Below are 21,661 nucleotides of genomic sequence, written 5' to 3' on the forward strand. Positions count from 1 at the left end.
AAGGGATTTTTTTGTTACAATAAACATATAGTTCAAATAAAACTCTCAAAGTAAAAATTTAATAAATTATGCCTGCCCATCATCAATAGATGGTTCTATGAACAGGAAAAGATAATAAAGAAAAAAAATAGTATGAGTACTATAACTTATATTGAAATTTCACCACCACAGGTCTGCATAAAATCAATATGTTTAAGCCATTCAGCTTCAGCTGTTAAGGATTTTAATGAGTCCATTTACTTTGTAGATATTCTGAGTTAGTACAAACTATTTCCTTTACATTCCTTTCATAAGCATAAGGGATTTGACATCCCTGGAGAAGATGTTGAATAAAGACAGGGTTTCTAGCAGAGAATCATCTGCCCATTTGCTTTGGACATCAGGCAATAAGGTCCTGATGGTTGTTATTAGATTACCCCTATTCAGAGCATTAAACAAGGTTAAAACTCGAGTTATTTTTTCATCTAGACACTGTGACTCAGTGGGAAATGGGTATGGTTATTCTGGGATAGGATTTGACCTAAATTTGTTTCTTGGTTAGATTTGCATATTGACCTCTTATTTTTGAGATCTCTGAACTATCTCTTCTATGGTCTGAAAAACTTGCTGACTCGATTAGTGCTAGTAATTTAAATTTCAGTGTCTGACATTTGTTTGCTGATCTGTTTTGTCTGTATTGACAGCAGTCAATACTAGTGTCTCAGGAATTTTGGACTGTGTCTGGGAGAATGTTTTATCTGCAAGGAGAAGAACAAGAATTCGGAGTGGTGGGAAGTGGCTGGAACTGGACTTTAGGCTTGTTGATAGAGTGAAGGAGGGAATGAGTTTGAATGATGTTCAGATGCAACTGTTGTTTCATCTTCATCATCATTATGCCGTGCATGAAGAGTAGAAGAAGAGGTAGAGAGAGGGGTCCCTCAAAGGGAAAAAGAAACCAAGGGAAAAAGTAGAAAAGCATAGCATGGAGCAAGGTTGGGAGAACAGGTGGAACAAATGTGCCAAGAGTAGGATAAAAACACCAGAGAAAGTGTGGTAAAGCCCCTTCCAAGCATTCTGAATCTCTGCTCAGCTCTTCAAGGCAGCTTTCTCCAGGCTAGCAATTACATCCAGCTGGTTTGAGGAGCTCGAGGTAGCAATGAAGATGCAATGGCAAAGACTTTAGCTTGGCTGTTCAGGGATCCCAGGAAAATATTTTGGATGTTGTCATGCTGATATCTGTATTACTTTGTTGTTACAACTCATACCAACCTGGAAAAGCAGACTAAGGCAGTGCAGTAATGTCTCAGCACTGCAAATGCACCTTTGTTCTCCTTTCCAGGGTGTTCCCCATTGCCCAAAGGCTTTTTATCCTCTGCTTCTTCTACCAGATAAAGGTCCTTGACAAAGTATGTAGCAAGGCAGACTTGCTGAAGCAGATTCTTGATCTGACATCAATCCAGCTTCAAATTTGCATATGAAAATGTAATAGGGTAATTTATCACCTTTATTCAGGTAAAGAGATAAAATTGCAGGCAGTTAACAACCTTCATTTGTATGTTGAAAGTTAGAGGGAAGTTAAGCAGTTAGATAGCAGCACCTTTCCTTTTCTGATGTGGATTACCCAGAGGGAGTAATCATCATTCATAGTTTTCCACTGGCAACTTTTCCTGATACAGGCAGGTAAATTACAGAGCAGAGCATGGTGCTATGCTTTGGCTTTGATCCTTTCAATTGTAGCAGGTCTTCAGCAAGCACCCAGTATAACCCATGCAGGACTGTCAGCATAGCTTTTAAAAGTAACTAAGGGGTTAGAAAAGACTGTGCTCTATATGAGAGCAGACAATAAAGTGAGTGTGGAGGAGGCTTCATTAAGATTGTTGGACCTATGAGCAAAATAAAGAGGAGGACGAGGCAGGCTTTCATAGTGATTTACTTTCTATGCCTATGAATCATGGGTTTTTTTCCTCTGTTATTGTGATTGCATTTTTTTTCCTCAGCACTGCTCACCCTATCATTATGGGTAGAAAATGTAAAGGGATTGTGATATTTTCTCAGCAGAGATGAAAGGAACAGGACACTTCAAGGACATGCTATAAAAGTTGTTAGGACTTCAAGATGCTGTAGCTTCTTCATCTGAAAGCACTGTGTATGATCCGTATTGGATTAATGTGTCATGCTGAAGGATGCTGACTTTACCGTAAGCTATATTGATCTCATATATTTACTTTTTAACTTAACAAATACATTAATTTCCCTATTTTTCCCCAGCATTTCTGGGTGAGTACACTTTTGAGGCTGTAAACCCCATGGGAAGGAGCCAGGCAGTTCATGTTGGCAAAGAATCTGGCAAAAGACATTGCTTAAATATTTGCCAACAGCAACAGAGGCTTGTTTAAAAAATAACTGTGTGTTTCAGCTATTGTCTTGAGGGGCTTATTGGAAGAGAGCAAATAGAGGCACAAAATGTTGAAATTTTTATAAAACTCTCAAAATATTAAGGAGTATTTGCAATATAGTACAAGTTAAATATATTTTAGTGTGGTTTGATGTGGCTTGGCTTTTTCTCTATTTTTGGTTGAGAGGAAGGGAAGAGAAAGCAGGAGGGGCTGTGTGCTGTGCAGTCAGTGAGAAACCTTGGAATTGGAAAGTAGAAAATGAAAAACAGCAGATGTGAAACAGTGGTTTCTGACTTCCTTCTTATGAGCACAAATGTATCAACTTAATAACATCATTTTAAACCCTCTTTTTGGGCCATGGAAGTAAAGAAGGTGGAAATAATTAGTAGCAGTCGAAACAAATCCACAACAAGTCATTTGTTCTTGGTGAAATGTTTCTCCATATTGTTTTGTGGTTTCTATCTGTCCAGAAAAAGTATTCCCCAGACATAAGGGAATACTTCTGACCTTGTATAAGATTTCCATGCAAGACTGTAATGTGGACATGGCTTTGTCACAAAGGACAAATGTTCCCCACGATGTGCAGCAGAGCTGAATGAACAGAAAGATGGAAGCCCCAGTGATACATCACACTGCAGGCATAGTTTTATTCAAATATAGTAATTTTAATCCAATTATACCAGCAGGTCAGAAAACAGGTGGGCTTTCATACTGGTGATATTGTGTAAAATATTAGTTGACCTGTGCAGCCAAATAACTAGAGAGGATTTATTTATGACACTTACTGGTGTTTTTCAGAACATCAAAGACCTAGCCAGCAGATTATGCAGCAGATGTATTACATGAAGTAGAATTGATTGTGATTTGCTGGATATTTGGGGATTTTGTAAAAAGGGAGAGCATAATTATTGAATAATTTCTACTACAGCTCTCACAGTTTTTTTGTTCTGTTTTGTTCCTCCCTCCCATACTAGTTACCTTGATCTGGTAGAATATGGATTTTCCCTTAATAGAAGCTCTTCTCTCGCGGAGAAGAATCATCGGCTCCTAATTAGCTCAGCACACTTAACATTGTGCTACCAAATATGTGGTCTGTCTAAAGGTAGATTGGTTTATCTCAAGGTTCATGTTTTTGAGCTCATACAGCCTGAGTAGTGTTTTTCTTCAAGAGGAGCTCAGGCAGTAGGAGTGGTACAAATCTTCTCAAGCTGTGCAAGAGTGGCAGGAAACATGGGCTCTTATCAACAGAGCAAATGCGGGTCACTCGCAGGTGGGTTGAAGGATATTCATTTCCATTTTGTTAAAATATCTGCAGGCAGCTAGAAGCATTCTAATTTTTGCAGTGCTGTTTTGTTAACTGAAAGAACCTAAAGAGATTTTTACATATGAGCTACAGCATGAGCTCTCAGATTTTTTGAAGACAGCAGCTACAGTGGATGAAGTTTGTGAGGGATTGGGGTAGACATTATAGCACACTTAACCCATCATTGTTGCTTTTCCATGGTGTGCCAAGACATTACTATAAACATCAAGCACCTCCAAAGTGGATAAGCTTCTGTGCTGGAGTGTGAGGGTGCACACGACAGGTGAAGAAAATAAAGACAGAAAATAAATGTAGTTATTTGGTGTCTGCACCACATGCCAGCACCACTGCCATCCATAGGATCTCTCCCTTTTTTACCAGCAGCAGTGTTAGTTTTGTGGCATCCAAATACTACAGGACTTGAGAAGACTTGTGGCAGATTTCTGAGCAAGTCTCCAACTGAGAGTAGTTTTGTTTAGATCTTCCATGAAAAATCCACTAAACCAAAAGGCACCATTTGGGAAAAAAATTTTGTGATGTTTAGAGTGGTGGGCTCCCCCCTGATAGCACTGAGTGCAGTAACAGATACTGCTCTGTTATCTGACACATTTAGTTCAGATTAAAGCATTACACAAGTGTGAAAACAGTCCTTTTTACTTAGAAAAGTTTGAAGAATTTCTGCTGGGAAGAGCACTGGGATGGTAGGTCATTTTTGAAGTCCTTTTAGCCTAACAAGCCTTTCCAAATTCTGAAAAGCTTATGGCAAGGGGAAAGTTGAACAGCCTTTGCTGGGATGCTGCAACAGTTTCATGAGAAATGGAAGTGGGTCATTCTGGATGTAAAATTCAATTGAAACATTTTTTGTCAGCATTGAGACATTTGAAGATCCCTCTGCAGAGGGTGTGACCGCTTCTTCTGCCATGACATCTGTTTGGAAGGAAGTATAAAATTTCCTTTGTGATTCACACCAGAGCTACAGAGTTGGGAAATTCCCTCTCCTCTCATTATGTTTGGTGTCTCACCCTTGAGTGGAAAGGACTATGGTTTGCTAAAGGTCCAAGTGAAAATCTACTTTTAAAAAATATGTGAGGAATCAAATGGTAATTTCTCTTATTGTTGATGCTGGGAAATTTAGCTCTTATTGTGACACTATTAAGTTGTCTGAAAATTGTTTATTTATTCAAACACCATAGAAAGGACTGTTGTGAGGCATCCTTTCCAAAGTGGGCTAACGAGGAAGAAAACAGAAGGCAAAATGCAGGAATTTGTTTCAGAATCATGGATATTGTATATTCAATATTACTGTTTATAATGGAAAAACCTGTTATTTTAAACTACTGTTCAAAATCTTGTGTTTTGGACTAGTTAATTTTGTTTCCTGCTTGGGTTTGAACATTTCATGTCCCTTGGAAATTAGATGTTGTAACTAGTGTTCCCAGTAGTAGTGCATTAAGCTGCAAAGTGCTGGATTTCAAGCATATTAAGCAGTAAGTACTCCTGAGTTTTTATTGTTGCCACATACCTTCTGATAGCCAGTCCCATAATCATATAATATGATGCCTCAAACTGATATGTTTATTGTTCTAAAAAGATTAATAGGCAGATGTTGACCCTGGCAGCCAGATAGAAGGGAAGATTTCCAAAGCATTAAATGTGATATTGAATTTGCTGCATTAAATGATCTATCTTTATTTTGGCTAGGTTGCTTATCTGTTAATTGTGATCTGTAAGTCTAGTAATAATTTTTTTTTTTAAAATACTGTCAGAAAGTCAAATCCTGTGTTTGCAGTCCTAGTGGGCAGAGGATAAGGCCAATCTCTTTTCTTATTGTGATATCCTGAACACTTCAAAATGCTTCTGCATCTATGCATTTTGAAGTGAATACTTCTGTAAAATCCAGGTCACTTCAATTGCTTTAAAACCCAATCTCAGAGGATTTTTGGTAATTTTGAGCACTGTATCCACTTCTGGGGCTCCCAGCATAAGAAGGGAATGGACCTGTTGGAGTGGTTCCAGAAGAGGGCCACAAAGATGATCAGAGGACTGGAGCACCTCTCTGGTGAAGGCAGGCAGAGAGAGTTGGGGTTTGTCAGTCTGGGAAAGAGAAGGCTCTGGAGAGACCTTCCAGCACCTTCCAGCAACCAAAGGGGTCCTACAAGAGGGCTGGGGAGGGAGCTTTCACAGGGGCATGTGAACAGGACAAGGAGTAATGACCTTGAACTGAAACATGGCAGGTTTAGATTAAATACTAGGATGAAATTCTTTACTCTGAGGGTGGTGAGACAATGGAACAGGTTGCCCAGGGAAGTTGTGGAAGCCCCATCCCTGGAAATGTTCCAGGCCCTGTTGGATGGGGCTTTGAGCAACCTGGTCCAGTGGAAGGTGTCTCTGCCCACATCAGGGAGGTTGGAACTGGATGATCTGTAAGGGCCCTTCACACCCAAACTGTTGATATATGCCCACTGAGTTAGAAAAATTGGCTCCCTCAGGGCAGAGTTTCTTAGCACAGGCACAGTCTTGCAGCAAATCATCAGCCCAGTCTTTTTTATGAAGTGGAGCAGCCTCTGTCTCACACTTTGCAGCTCAGATAAGGGGTGGATGAAGCATAGGACAACTGCTGAGCACATAAACATATCTTTAAAGGCATCTATTTTGAGGAATTACAGAAAATAGAGTCTGTTTGGAATAATCTAACCAAACTAGCATGTACTCAAGTTTATTTTCCATTGTCTGTGAAAGCAAGGAGATTAGTGTTTGCCCACAGAGGAATCACATTGGATCTGCCTTTTTAGTTGTTACAGGATATACAGCTGGGTAGGCATATCTGGAGGGATGAAATGAGAGAACTGTCTCTCGTTTGTTTTCTCCAGTCAAGCATAAATCTCTAATTTTAAGGGCATTCTACCCTTGGTTTAGATTTGTTTATTTTAGTTTTACAGTCTCCATTTAAAATCCATTTTAATGAGCTGTTTATGCAATGATAGTGTTTTTAATATATGTTTAGGTTTTGTGCAACTCCAAGTCAGGCAATGATGTGTAAAGAAGGCATGAATTAATAATATGGCAAAGGCAACTGGAATACCTCCAATGTAGCAGCCAAACAAGATTTTGAGGTGGATGCCTGTCTGCCCATTTGCTTGCCTCTGCCTCAGACCTGAGTTCAAGCTGCTGTTTCTCTCCTCAGGGGTGACTTTTCTTTTCTGGGCTTCTTGCATCCTGAAGCTGGTTAGGACACTCAGCCTGGTGCATGAGTGGTATCAACGTTGGTGTGGGTTTGAGTGTGAAATGAAGGTCAGGGAATGGAGGAATGCCAGGAAATCAGCATTTCTTCCCATATGCTATCGTTCTGCACTTAACTCATGCAGTATGGGTGAAGTGGAATGGTACCAGGACTCCAGTCAGCAAATCAAATCAGCTCTGCAGTAATCTTTACCCAAGGCCATAGGAGGCCAGCTTGGCAACCTCTGCTAGTGTTGGAAAAGTGTTGCAAGCAAACCCAAATCCCAGAAGCATGTCCAGTAGGGAACATGGTGCAGGAATGTTAGCTGGGCAAAGACTTTCCAAATGCTGTGTTTGCCTGTGGCTTTTCTAATCGTGGCAGTTCTGCATGGGACAGTTTGGTGACCCAAGCCTTGCCATAGAGCAAGGTGTGACAGGGCCTTTTGATAGTCTTTATGTGTGCCTACTTCCTGACCACTCATAAGAGGCTTCATAATTTGTCTCCAGACATACCTTGAATATAATAACAAGAATAATTAAAACTCAAATAGCAATTTGGTGCTCTGACCATCTGGGATCCAGCCTGAGAGATGAGATGTAGTACAGGCCCTAAAGCTGTTAGTAAGGTAAGCTTTCTTCCTTTTTTTTTTTCTCTCTCTCTCTCTTTTTTTTTTTTTTTTTTTTTTTTGTAATTAATTTAAATGGCTTTTAAATGATTTTTAAATGAGTTCATACTCACAACAGCTTTGAAAATTTGTGTCTTGCCGGTGGGATCTGACTGCTGCTTCTACTGTGCCTCAGTCTGATTCCCAGCTGGAAAAACGAAACCTCTGTATCAGCTGGGTGCAACCTCAGCACAGTGATAAAGGAAAGCAAATAAATAGTTGGAAGCTTTTCTAAACATCATTTAGAGAATCCCTTTTTTAATATATGAACCCCAGGGAGAAAGGAAAACAGGGAGGAAGAGGATATTACATTTGCTTTATTAGCATAAGTGTGTGATGGCTCTGTTACTTGCTTGAAAAGAGGATGATGAGAAGTATTGAGTGCATGAAGTTAAAGCTGATGGAAGTGTTTTATGGAGTATCACTTTCTAGCAAGGTTTTCTGTTCTCCTTGTAGAGGTTTTCTGTTCTCCTTTTCAGCCTGGAAGGACTTGATTGGGTTTTATTCTACTAAGGAAACCAACTACTCATTGAGCGTTAAGGGAGGAGCTGGAAGAATGGCAGAACCAGAGCAGTTAATTCTGGCCTCACCCTGGGGCTTCTGCCTCCCAAGCATAGCAGCAGAGTAAAGAGGAGTCACAACTGCACTGATTGTTTTCAAATAGTGTCAAATAGTGTCTCTGTGGCAGGGTGTGACACTCCAGTGATGCCATTTCTAGCCTCATTAAGCTTGTTATTAGGAGACAGATCTAATGGTATCAGGTGCAGTGGTACACTGATGCAAATAGGCAGCTTTCAGGGCCCAAGTTAAGCCACTGCACCCTGTCGCCCTGGTGGCTGCTCATTTGGAGTTAGGAGGGCTTATGCTGGGGCTGTGTAACAAACACTGAGGTGGGTGATGTGTCTCATGCCTCCTTAGCTCTGGGGCAAGCTTCCTGTGGGTGTGGTGGAGGTAACACTTCCAAAAGCCTGTACAGAGGGACTGATGAGAAGGAATTCCAACTAGCATCAAAGGGGAGAGGGAATCCTTCAGACGCCACACACTAGGTTAGGCAGAGGAAGGGAAAAGGGGTGGTTGTTTCCTTGAACAACCTCTTTTAAGTTACAGGTGAAGCTGAGGCAAAAGAGTAACTCTCCTATCTGAACGTGGACATAGGTTTTTGGCCAGATGAGTAATCTAATACTGATTACACCATACTTTTCTTTGTTAAAAATAATCTGTCTTTAATGAAGGAGAAGTGGCAGGAAAACATCCAGAGATTTTTAATTTTGCAGCCAACACCACAAAGCAAAAAATCAGGTTTTGGTGACTCAGCTCTTAGCAGGATTGTCCCATGCTTTGGTGCAGCAATGACTGCAGAAGCAGTAGTTTTCAGAGATAAAGCAGTAGTTTTCAGAGGTAATGCTGAGCTGAGCCCTGATACACCCTTCAGGGCTGTCATCTTCAGGGCTGTTGGTCAGACAGTTTATATTTTCTGGTCTCAATATGCTTATGTTTTAGGGCTAAAGCAGCCAAAAGAAACTTTTTCATGGCCAACCAAATGGTGCCTTTTTCTCTCAGAGATTCTCTCAGAGACTCCTTTTTTTTTTTTTTTTTTTTTTTTTTTTTTTTTTTTTTTTTTTTTTTTTTTTTTCTGGCTGCTCTGTGCTTTACAGTCTCAATCTTCACTTGAAGATATGCATCATAGTGGGCAGCCTGGGGTTAACCTGAGCAATTGTGCCAGCTGTCTTTCAGTCCTGGCTTTACCAGTCTGATCTCAGCTGTCAGCATTTACAGTCCTTGCTGACAAGAGCTCTCAGGCCCAAGAGCAAGTAACGTCACCAAAAAGGCACTTCAGCAGCTTGTATTTCAGTCCATCTTTAGCAAATGTCTTTTAAATTTCCTGTGGATCTTATAGGAGCCATATGAAATACCCTGGGAAGTGTTATCAAAGGAGGGATACCAAGATGCCAGTGGGAATCGCCACTGAGGGTTATGGAACTATCTTCCCAGCCCTTTTCAGCTCATTCCCAGGTTGTGAGCCAGGAAAATTCTTGCTTGTTTCAAGCCTATCCCAGATACCCAGATATTTTACCTGTGTCTGGGGGCTGCCTCATGGTAAGAGTAGAACTGCACAACTAAGTACAACTCAGGAGAGTGCAGGGCGGAGGGGGACCTGGCAGAACTAGACAACTTAATTGTGAGACAATTCCCTTCTTCACCTGGACAGACAGGCAGTGCCTTCAGCTTGCATCTGAGGAGCTTCTCGTCAGACCTTAATTTGCATGTTTTCACTGTCCCACCTGATCCAGGGTACACATATATATATGTAAATAATTACAAATATATAAATGGCAAAAAACCTCATGAAAAAAAATCAAAAATCACCACTACAAAAAGAGACTCAGTGGTAGGAAGGAGGAAAACTTGGTTGTAATTGGGTTACATAGATGAGATACTTCAAATTTCTTGTGGCAAACAGATTATTTCCTCCCCTGGATGCTGTCCACAGTAGAGGAATTCCACTGATTTGGTCCTCAAATAAGAGGAAAGGGGAGGATGACATCCTGAAGCCATCTTCCACCACCTTTGAAGGACTGGGGCAGTTTCTCCACTGAGAGTTTCAGAATAACTTGTTCTGCTGCATGGGACCAACATGCTTGAAGCCGTTGAAGAGGCAAGAAACTGAGCTGGTTCATTCCAAATTGTCTTGCGACTTTTTTAGGAGGAGGGCAGCACATTTGTATGTTGCTGTCTAGACGTACACAAACAGACTGACAATTTTTGTGTTTCCTTCAGAAAATAAATAGTGACCCTCCAGGAGTCTGTCCCTGTAATCATGCTTTGCCCCAGGCTGGAAAAGGGTTTTACAAAAGTTAGGGACTGAATGAGGATATCCTTTTGGAAGCAAAGGAAGGGGAAAATTAGCCACCCACGAATACCAGTTTATTGTAGCAGTGGTGTATAGGTGCTGCCCTCCAGCTGGTGGGGTAGGGCAGGCTAGAGACAAATGCAGCTGGGGGAGAGCCTGCTTACCCCTCAGTGCTGCTGTGCGACCATTCATTTCTGAACCCTGCCCTTGCAGATAATTTCTAACTTTTCTTTTTCCACTCTGCCTCACTCTGTTGGTTATTTACCCAGAACATGATTTTCAGCCCCATCAAAACCCTTCAACCTTCATTCCCATCTCTTTGGTCCTGCTTTCCTTAGTCCATTCTTGCTTCTCAGCTTTCCCATATGCTGAGAGAGAGAGCCATTAAGAGAGATCCCCCCCCATCCCCAAATAAAATTAAAAAGTACTAATGAGTAATGAATGTAGTGACTGTATAATCTGGCAATTGTCCTCTCTCCCCCTTCTTTCTCCCACAGGCTTTGATGTTCACTTTCCCCCTTTCAGTTCTGCAGTAGGAGTAAATTCCTTGCCACTGAAGAATATCTTTTGCTTATCCATTTTAATACAACCTTAATGGGAATTCAAATAGTATAAGGCACAGATTGGACTCTGTACCCAACCTGTGCAGGACTGAGACCCTACAGTGTTTTACTGGAAAAGTCTGTCTTATTCTTGCGGGTGAAACAACAGATCCTGTTAACGGGAAATGAAATTACTAATAGCAACTGGCCCATGTTGTTCTTCTGACAAGCCAGCTTGTGGAGAGTGGTTTGGTGGCTGATAAGATAAGGGACTGGAAAAGAGACGTTGGGAGGCTGTTTCATTGGAACTTAAACAAATCTCACGTGCTCTAGATTGGTTGACATCCTGCCCTAATACTTCACTTTTATTATTAACCAGAAAAACAAAATCAAATCAAAGTTCCCAAGGCAAAACAAAACAAAGTGAAAGTTCCCAAGGCACAGCAGGCTAAATAAAAATATGCTGAAAGACATGCATAATATATTAACTGTAGTTTGCTTCATTTGTAAAGAGCAAAAGAGAACAAATAACCAGTGTTTTTGCCCCTTACGGGCCTTTGTCAGGGACATACTTCTCTGAGCTGTTCAGTGGAGAAAAAGATTTTTAAAAACATTTTTTCATAAGATTTTCCAAGCTGCCCTGAAAAATATATATTAACTATTAACTTGTTCCTGGGATTTTTTTGAAGCAGGACATTTCCAGCTCTCTGACTAATTTGAGTAAATTTATGCCAACAATAATGCAACCAGTTCAAACCTGCAGACCTTTCTCTGTCTAGCAAGTGGGTGCTACTGAGCTGTACAGAACAATTTACATGTATGTGAACTGCCAGGACCAGACCTTTAAACATAATTTCTGTGATATCCTCCTCAAAATTGCAGCTAATAATATAGAAGCCTTTTTTTCCCCCATCTTAGTCATAAATCCTCTTAAAACGTAATTCTAAGTAATGTACATTTAAAGACTGTAATTTAAAATCAAGTGTTTCTTTTTTGGTTTCTTTTTATTTTTTTTTCCTAGAGGGGGTGTATCCTGCAAATGCTTTAGAAATGAGAGCCTTATTTCCAGTACAGATACAACCGTTCTGGCTCCAGTGCTGTCCTCAGCCTGACTCCTGTCCACATGCTGTCTAGTCCACACCCAGCTGGCTGCTATTCTGTGCCAGAGCTTGCTGACACAGCCATCACTGGGAAACTTGTAGGAAATATCATCAAAATATGTCCTAAACATAACAGCATGGGATTTCTGAGGGACTCGATATCCTCTTCTGCACTGAAAGCACTATATATATATATATATATATATATATATATATATATATATATATATATATATATATATATATACATACACACACACACACACACACACACACTGTGGTGCTGTTGGCAGATGGAAACTAGTGCTTTTAAGAAGTTGATTTAAAAGGTGACAGATTCCAGGCAGACAGAACAAAACAGATTTTCTTGCTGTTCTAATTCCTGCTGGATATACACCCGTATATCTAAAGAAACAGTGTGCTTTTCAAACCTTTACCTGAAATGACCTTGCAGAAATCTGGAGAATTGTCTTTGCAAACTTGTAGTCAAATTATGTGTAAGGGTTTCTTTTCTGAACCAGTTCTCAAAATGGGCTCAGGCTTCCTTTTTGACCCTGTTTCACCCCATTAAAATCCCTTTCTAAATTTTTTACAGTTTTTGTGTTTGAAAGCTTAAAAATCTGAATTGCAATGTTTCAGTCTAACTGAAGAGCATTTACAAAAGTAGAAACTTGTATTTCAGAGAACAGCCCCACTTGTGCTTGTAGGGTGCAAAATACATTGTATGCTGCCATACATGCAGTCTGTCCTTGGTCTTGGAAATGCTTCATGAGAGATTTCATCCCTCACTGATGTCTTGCTTTTATGATTTTTTAATATGCATGTGTACTTGCAAACCCACAAGTTCATGTGCGCAAAGGGCTGCTGTTCTTTTGAGAGTATGGCTGTTAGGATTAGGCTACTGGAGGCCCTATCTCCGTCTTTTCCAGAGGTGACCTCTGTTTGTACTTAGTTTTTAGTGTAAGAGCTGCCTGTGCATGCAGCTTTTCCATTTTTCTATTAGTATTTCCTTTATCAGTTCATGACACAGATACTTCAGCAATGGGCATGTTGCAAATGTATGTACAAGTCTCTTGCAGGCACAGGAAGAACCTGTTTTGCTCCAAACAACCTTACTTTATGTGGCTGTAGTGGTTGGAGTGCAGACACTTTGCAATTTTAGTATTATTTCAAGAAGAAGTGCTTGAAGAATTTATTCCAATGCAGAATTATTCTGCTCTTTGGTGTTTAGTGGACACAGGCTAGTTCAGCAGAATCTTTCCATGTGCAGGGCTTTAGGGATGTGAAAGGATGCCATTAAGATTCTCCCTTGGATGACACACCCTGATACACAATTGCTGTTTTTTGGAGGAGTTGTTTATTTTTATTTCATTCAAATCTTTCTTTGCTAAAAGCTTTCTGCCAGTAATTGCACGCTCCAAAGTCAGCGGTAACATGGCAAAGACACATCCCAAATATAACAGATCCTAATTATACTTTCATTTCTTAAAGTCTCTGTCAGGCTGATTTCTGCTTAAAGAGCAGCTTGCCAAACTGGAAGTGAGCTTGCTGGTGATGTGGGTAGGAAAACTATGCAGAAAATAATGACCTTTCCCTCTGTCAAGGGCATCTGCCTGCTCGTTACTGCAATGATGTGGTGCCACAGAATCCCTCAGGTGTACTCACTGATTCCTGCTGATAGAAATCCAGAAATCCTCCACTCTGCTCAAGCAGACCCTTTTTGTGTGTTCATGTGGGCATGATGAGACACACTATATCCCCTCCAGGCTTAATTACGTGACACAGGACTGTGAGTGAAGGTGGAGGCCAGCAAGGAGCTGGCCATCACGGCAGTTTTTCTAGCCAGAAATAGGCTTGTGGAACCCCCACCAGTACTACTCATTCCTCTTAGTCTGTAGTCCAAAAAAGAATGTATTTCCATATTGTGGCTTTGCTCTGAGTAGTTTAAGACAGCAGTTTTCAACCTCAGTTCTGCTGCTAACCTCTCCCAACCACAAAAAATCACTGTGTGGCCCTATTATCATCACATTACTTAAAATAAATACAAACACGGCAAGTGCTTCTGCCCTTGCTAGAAGTATTTTGTGTCTAGAGTCATGGACTCTGGTTTTAGAGGAGGCATTTCAGTCCAAAAGACCATTTTCTGCTTTGCATAAACCTACATGAATTTTGCTGGGTCAAGGATAAGACTTTATTGCAAGTAACTCTTTGTAACAAGCCAGTAACAAAAGAAATCAGAATATGCCTCTTTTGACAGAGGGCAAAGTTTAAAAAAAAAAAAAAAAAAAAAAAGACAGAAGAGTAAGTTTGTATAACTCAGTAACTTTTGACATTTTTACTGCCTTCCTTCCAGGAAAATAGAAGGAGTGGACAATGCTTCTGATCACTGGAAGGGATTTGGGGAAAGTCTTGTCCACATAGGAAATCTGTGTTGGCAGAAAAGTGTCCATGACAGGCAGTTACTCATCTGAGTAATTCCTTAAATGTTAACCAGACTTTCATGAGCAGATTTCCAAATCATTGAACTGACCAGAACTTTGCTCCAGTGCTTTGAGGACTATTCCTAGCATAAGTCTCCTTCGTTTCTTTTCTTTCCCTCCAATAACAAAGTAAGAAGATAACAGAGTTTTGCTTTTGATTGTTCCTTATGATCAGCTCTTCATAGGGACTCAATTTGTGCTGCTGTTGCTGCCAAAAAATCCCCCATGGCAATGCAAAGTTCCTTTTTCCTTAGTACAGACAACATTTGCAGGCCTGATGAAAGCGTTTCCCTCCAGGCTGTTGTTTTCTCTATACTCACTACTGCTACCATGTCTCATGGTCCTAATGCCAAAATGACTCTTCCCTGAGGGAGTTACTCACAAAGGTGGTAGACAAATCACTATTTTTCCTCCCCCCGTGTGTGTATGTTTTCTTTCTGGTATCTCTTAGGAAGGAGATTTTTTCCCTCTTGTTATTAGTGGTCTCATTTCAAGGTGTATGGAAGTTTTGGTATTGTGTATTAGAGATGAAACTTTGCCAAGCAATTTTTTTTCTTTTTTTATTTAATTTTTCAGGATATCATTGGTTTGGATAGCAGATGCAGATATGTAATCTCTTCACAAAGATTGTATGAATTGCAATTTTCGTGTGTATATTCTGTGTTCCAGAAATGCCTCCATGGTCAATTGGTTAATATCACTTTTGGCCCATTTTATCATCTTTTCATGATGGTGCTGTACAGTGTCTAATCATGCTACACTGATAATAAGAAAATATGTGTTTGCATGATACAGTTATCCATTATAATATAATGGAGAAATTACTGCTGTTTTTATTCCTGCTAAGATCTGCAGTAATTTAGCTGCTTTGATTTAAGTGGTTATGTGCTCTGAAATATTATGGTGTTCCCTACCTTTCTCCCCTCATATCTGTCCAGTCTCTCCCAAATGGCTGGGCTGCTTTACCTGTGAGCCTGCTACTGCTCTGGGCTTGAGTGGCTGACTTTAATCTCTCTTTCAGTGCTACTCCAGTCATAGTAATATTCTGTGTATTTTGCTCACATTTGGGCACATATTTGTAGGGCGTTTTGTTCTAGTTCTGTGCTCTGCTGACCCCTGGATACTTTTAGCTGTACCTAGCTTGGTTGGAAGTCGTAATTGTCCTTAATTCAGCACATGTGAGCCCACACCTGAAGTACTGTATCTGATTTTGGGGTCCCCAGTAGAAGAAAGGCATAGGTAGACTGAAGCAAGGCCCCTGGAGGACCACCAAGATGTACAGTGAGCTGGAGCAGAAGATATATGAGGAGTGGAGAGATCTGGGACTGTTCAGATCAAGGGAAGGTCATTGGGGAATCTTATTGCTGTCTAAGACTACCTAATGGGAGGGGATGCATAAGTCAGACTCTTTTCAAAGGTGCATGATGATAAGAAAAAGAACAGACACAATTTGGAACATTTGAAATCCTGACTGTATATATTTGGAGGGGAAAAAGTCACCATAGGTGTGATCAAAGACTAACACAAATTGTCCAGAGAGGCTGTGAAATCTCCAACCTCAAAGCTGTAAAAAACTTGACTGGAGAAGACTCTGAGCAATCTCTTTTAAGCACAAGAGGACCCTCAGTGGTCCCTTCCAATATAAATTATTCTGTGACAACCTTAACCTCAGAGAGAAAGAGCAGATGATACAGGCAGCTTTGAAGGTCTGGATGGGAAGCTCTGGGAATCAGTCTCCAGAGAAAGAGGATTTGGGGGATAGCTAGTTACAGAATCATAGAACAGCCCAGATTGGAAGAGACCTTGAAAGATCATCTGTCCAACATTTTGTGGGAAAAGAAGTCTAGATGAGATTATCTAGCACCATGTGGAATTGCATCTGAAAAAGCTCTAGACAGAAATTCTACCACATGCCTTAGGAGGTTGTTCCAGTGGTTGACTGTTCCCAGGGTAAAAGTTTATTTTTCATATTGAGCTGAAACCTCTCTTGGTACAACTTTCATCCCTTGCCCTTTGTCTTTTCCCTATGTCTCCTTGTAAAGAGAAAGCCTCCATTCTCTTTGCAGCTGCCCTTTTAAGTACTGGAATACTGTGATGAGGTCCCCTGAGCCTTCTCTTCTCCAGGGTGAAGAGAGGCAATGACTGAATGCAATTTTCATCCAAAGTTTTATAAACAGTTCCACTGAAAAAGAGGAGAGCAAGGCAGCTGCAGGAAGGTGAAGGACAGTGACAGTAACTCTAGCCAGTTCTGATGCCTTGAAGTCCCATCCTCCCAGATTTCTCTCCTCAATTTGCTTTTGTTTACGCTTCTTGGGCCTGAAGCTGCAGTGGCGTCCTTGGTCCTCGGGCTAGAAAAGGATTGTTTTGTCTAAGTAAACTGTGAAGAGAACTTGCTAACACTTTATATGAAGTTCAGAATTATATACAAATGCAGTACAAAATCTGAAAAATATGACAGCTAAAACTTAAGACATCATTCCCTCTTCTATTTTTGGAGGACTTGGAAAGGAACTAGGCACAGAATATCACTGCTGACCTGCAGCTTGTCCAGAACTGCTGTGGTTTAATCCCAGCCAGCAACTAAATACCATGCAGCCACCCACTCACCCCATCCCCCAACACCCCTCCCTGTGGGGAGGAGAATTGGGAAAAAATAAAAGTTGTGACTTAAGAGCAGTTTAATAAATGAAGTAAGATAAAATTTAATATTAACAATAACAATAATAATGCTGCTAATGATGATAATAGTAGTTATTGAGTAATGAAAAAAGGAGAGAAATAAACCCCAAGAAAAACAGTGGTACACAACACAGTTGCTCAGCATGAAATGAGCAAATGCCCTGGCCATTTCTGAGCATGATCTTCTATAGTATGAAACATGCCATTGATCAGCTGGGGTTATCTGTCCTGGCCATACTCTCTCTCAACTCCTTGATTGGCAGAGTATGGGAATGTGAGCAGTTCTTGACTCAGTGTAAGCACTACTTAGCAGCAATTAAAACATCAGTGTGTTATCAGCCTTATTCTCATACTACATCCAAAACACAGCACTGTACCAGCTACTAGGAAGAAAATTAACCCTGTCCTAGCTGAAACCAGGGTGAGGACACAGCTAACAGGCAAATGATGTGGAGCGCTGGCGACTCCTGTACTCCTACATGAGGTCAGTAAGCAGGATCCTGAACAAGAGGCTCACAGTCAGGCAGGGCTGCCTGTCTTCCTTTGCTCCCTGCCTCACTGCCTGCCTGCCTTCAGTCCTTGGTAACACCCAGGCTGCTGGCAGCACAGCAAGGAGGCTGGTGAGTATCATTGCATTAGCCTTTATTAAAGGCTGTTAGCATTGTGTGCTGTGACATGTACCTGGTATTTATTACTTTTTCTCTGGATTGCATGGTATCATCTTGGATGGATGTGAGCCAGTTTTCAAATCCTGCCCTTCCTCTTTCCCTCCCACATGTTCAAAATCCAGCTGTGTTCAGCAGGTATAAAAGTGCTGACCTAGAGAGCCCATGACAGCCAGCTGCACTCCTCTATTCCCTTTCTCTCCTGTTTCCATCGCTCATTTTTCAAACAAAGCAGTTCTGCTCTTTCTGGTGCTCAAAATGGGAACTGTGCTTCTCGGTGCAGAAACTTTCTGCCCTTGCTGTCAGTCACACAAGGAGTTTGTGTGCCACCTGCACCAGTTTAGGAAAAGAATCACTTGTACATGTTCAGGGAGAGCCAGCTAGTCTTTAATTCAGTTTTCAAGCATGTAGTATGTTTTGCTCAAGCAAATAATTAATTCAGTTCACCATTTGAAGTTTGTTAGAGAAGCAGTCTCAGTAAGGCATTGTCTCAGGAGCATAAATCCTAGTAAGTCTTTGGAAGTATAAATTTTGCTGTGGCATCTTCTGATCAGTGAAACAGGTCTTTTGCTGTCTGGTCAGCTTTTCTCCATGTCACAGCTGCCTTGGGAAGGGCAAACAGAAGCTTTAGACTTTACATGAGAATATTCATCTTCCTTACACAGCAAATGTTCCCCAAATTGCTGCACACTGATAGCTTCACACCATGGCCACCTTCCCACAACAGGTCCCTGGCCTGAGGAGTCACAGAGACCTCCACAGTACAGAGGAATCACCACCTGAATTGCCCTGTGCAGTAAACATGAGGCTGTGTTTCACTCTTTGGGTGCTGGTGGAGCTGGAGATGAGGTACAAAGTCACAGACTTTGTGCTCAGATAGTCAGCAGAGGAAAAGACACCTGTCATGCTCAGAGGGTTAAAAAAGTGGAGCAGCCTCTGTACCTGCATTGCAGAAATGTGAGTGAGAAAATACATGATGAAGTGAGGATGAAATTTGTTGCAGTGAAGAACTGAACAGTAAACAGCACCCGTTGCTTCTGTGCTTTTTGACTGTCATTTATGAAATGGCCAGATCCTTCAGGACACGGCTGTTCATTATTTATTGCATTTTGCAAAGCTGAGTATGGAGAAGATGCAACCTAGGAACCTCTGGAAACTAAAGGAGGCATGAGGGGTTGTTGGTTTGTTGTTTCTTTTTTTTTTTTTTTTTTTTTTTCCTCTCTGAAAACTTTTTCTTTTAAAGCAAGTAGGACAGACAGAAAAGGAAACATCCCCTTCATTGTTGTGATACTGGTGAATTGAGATATCCTGGGAGAAAGAGTCTAAACAAAGGGATATGCTGGAGTGCAACCATACTGTGTGAATTGGAAGTTGATAGCAAAGAGTTGTCTACAAGTAAGTAACTTCACAACATTTCCATCAGTCCAGGGCATTGAGTATCCCTGCATGCTCCAAGCCAAGTGTTGGCTTGTTTGGGGGCTGGGAATTGCACTGTTGGAAATGACAGGCTGCCAAGCCGTTCTCACAGATACAGGCAATTTTTGCAGTGAGCCAAGAATTAAACTTTATGGCCAAGAGTTAAACCTTGTGTGAGGTGAAAAATAACAACCGTTTTGCAGTTCATATGCTGTTTATGCATTTGTACCATTAAAGAATAAGTCTTATTTGGAAATAGGTCTCAATTTTGAAATCTTTTAAATTTCCCTCTTTACATACTGTTCTTGCACTATAAGAAGGCATCATCTGCTGCTTTTAAAATGTACTCTAAGTAGTAAGACTTGAATAACAAATGCTACATTAAGCTAATAAACATCTTTAGACCAGTGGGTCATGGCACTGAAAATGCCTGTTCATGAAAGCTCAAAATTCTTCAGCTTTAGAAACCCATGGAAGCACATAAATCACTCAAAATAAACCCACAGAGAAATTATCTCCCCTTCCCCACTGCTGCCCTGCTGTGGGAAAGACCTTTTGCTACCCCTGATTTCCCCTCAGAGTGAAATCACATCCACCACTCAATACAAAATTAATAAAGGTATATAGAGCATGTTGAGCAAACACTGACATATCCCCAATGGTGAATTTACATCTCTCCATTCTGTTTAAAATTAATAAAGGAAGACAAGGCATACAAAACCAACGCAGGAGAGTATAAAACCCCTCACACAAAGCCCACCAAGGCTCGGCACTGAGGGCGAGCTTCTGCACCAGAGTAAGCGTCTCTAAGCATGAGGCAAATCTTGGGGTGGAAGTGCTGGTTCCCCTCCTTGGACAGGTTCAGGAGGGCTGCCTGGCAGCATGCCCAGTGGATTTGTCACTCAGGAGTGGGAATTGCCTGAGCTCTTTGATGTATTTGCAACGTGTCTGTGACATTCCCTCCTTCCTGCACGTGATGTGCAGGATAAAAGATGATGTTTCAATTGAAGTCTTGCTCAGCTGCATCCCACCTTCCACTTGCCTTTTGCCCTTCCCTCTCCCAAAGGCATACTCTGCTGTCATCAGCGTGCAGTTATGGGTCTGTGAAAATGTTCTGTGATCTGAACAGCCAGCCAAAGGCTTTGTGGTCTGTTGTGATGGACCAGGGACTGCTGGAGCAAGGGATTGAAGATCCTCTGAATGTCTGTGGCATTCGCCCCCTTTAGAAAATTGCCTGATTTTAGCATAGAAAATGGGTAAGCATCCTCAAACACTCCTTAGATAATTTGACTCAATGATTATTTGCTTCTCAGGTACCTCTTTATAGACTGGGATGCCTGGCATGGAGGTCAGATACCAGCAAGAAGGGCTCTCATAGTTATCCTAGAGAAATTAGATATATTCTCTTATACTCAAAGCAGTCAATAACCTCTTCTTTACCAGCACCTGTTACATCTGTGCCCTTCAGAGCTGTGCCAGGCCCCTCCATAAGTGCCAGCCATTGATTCAGCTGCAGAAACTTCCCACAGCTGATCGTGAGCAGTTGGAAACTGTCAGTTTTCGAAATGTTTATGGCCACACATTTCTGAAGAGATGAGCTGTCTTTTGTTGCATGCTGGCTTCAGGTTAACCTATTTTTTATCACTCTGATGTTTTGTAGACACCGCTGGTTACTCCCAGGTTTGCAGCATCAGCTTCTCCCACCAGTTCATGTGTATTTTATGAGCCCAGAGATGTTTTGGCAGAAAGTGGAGCTGTGCCAAAAAGCGCTGTTCCTGCTTTTCTTCATGCTTGCCTTTTTTTTCTGTACTTGCAGCATCTGAGGAAGGGGAATGCTATAGCTGTGGCAAGGAAAAGCTGCCCAAACTGCTTGGTAGAGTGATGGCTTGTGTGCATATTTACAACTGTGCAGGAGCAGTGTGTCAACTGTGTGTCTTAATCTCCTTACCTACCAACTCCTCACACTGCTTCTGAGACAAATTGTGCCAGTCTGTGGTGGCCTGTTGGAGATCTGTAGATGGTACTTTGGTTGCCACAAAAGTAGGATTTATTTGGGGACTGTATTGCAAGGACTCCAGAGATTTTGTCAAGCTTGATGTCCCATGTGGGATCACACCAAGGCATCCCCCTTGTGCCCTGTGGGACAGACCCACAGTGTCCTCCTTCTACCAGCACTTCAGTGGGACTTCAGTGAGTACAAGGCCAAGCTGCTAATCTACAAATTTCAGAAGCACATTTTGCAAGCAATGCCTTTTAGCTAACTTAAAGGTGAACTGCTCATTTGGATGAGGAACTGCGTTAGGTAGGATGAAGCTGTTGCAAGAAAACATCTTCCTTCCAAGAAAATTCCTTTCTGTAGGCGAGCC

The 21,661-nt window shown here is 41.3% G+C and overlaps 1 protein-coding gene across 5 annotated transcripts in view; it reads left to right on the plus strand.

The window, feature by feature from the left end:
- The window catches only part of ENOX1 (ecto-NOX disulfide-thiol exchanger 1), a 360,949-nt gene that overhangs the window by 87,817 nt on the left and 251,471 nt on the right, over positions 1-21,661 (plus strand). Inside the window, exon 1 of one of the 5 annotated variants that reach the window (XM_059466705.1) lies at positions 2,052-2,176. The exons of the other annotated variants lie outside the window; for them this stretch is intronic. The gene's annotated coding sequence lies outside the window, so the exon portion shown is untranslated. Of the gene's footprint in view, positions 1-2,051; positions 2,177-21,661 lie in introns of those variants that run through there. 5 annotated transcript variants of the gene reach the window in all.

The sequence above is a fragment of the Ammospiza nelsoni genome, chromosome 2 (genome assembly GCF_027579445.1).
Source record: "Ammospiza nelsoni isolate bAmmNel1 chromosome 2, bAmmNel1.pri, whole genome shotgun sequence".
Lineage (NCBI taxonomy): Eukaryota > Metazoa > Chordata > Aves > Passeriformes > Passerellidae > Ammospiza > Ammospiza nelsoni.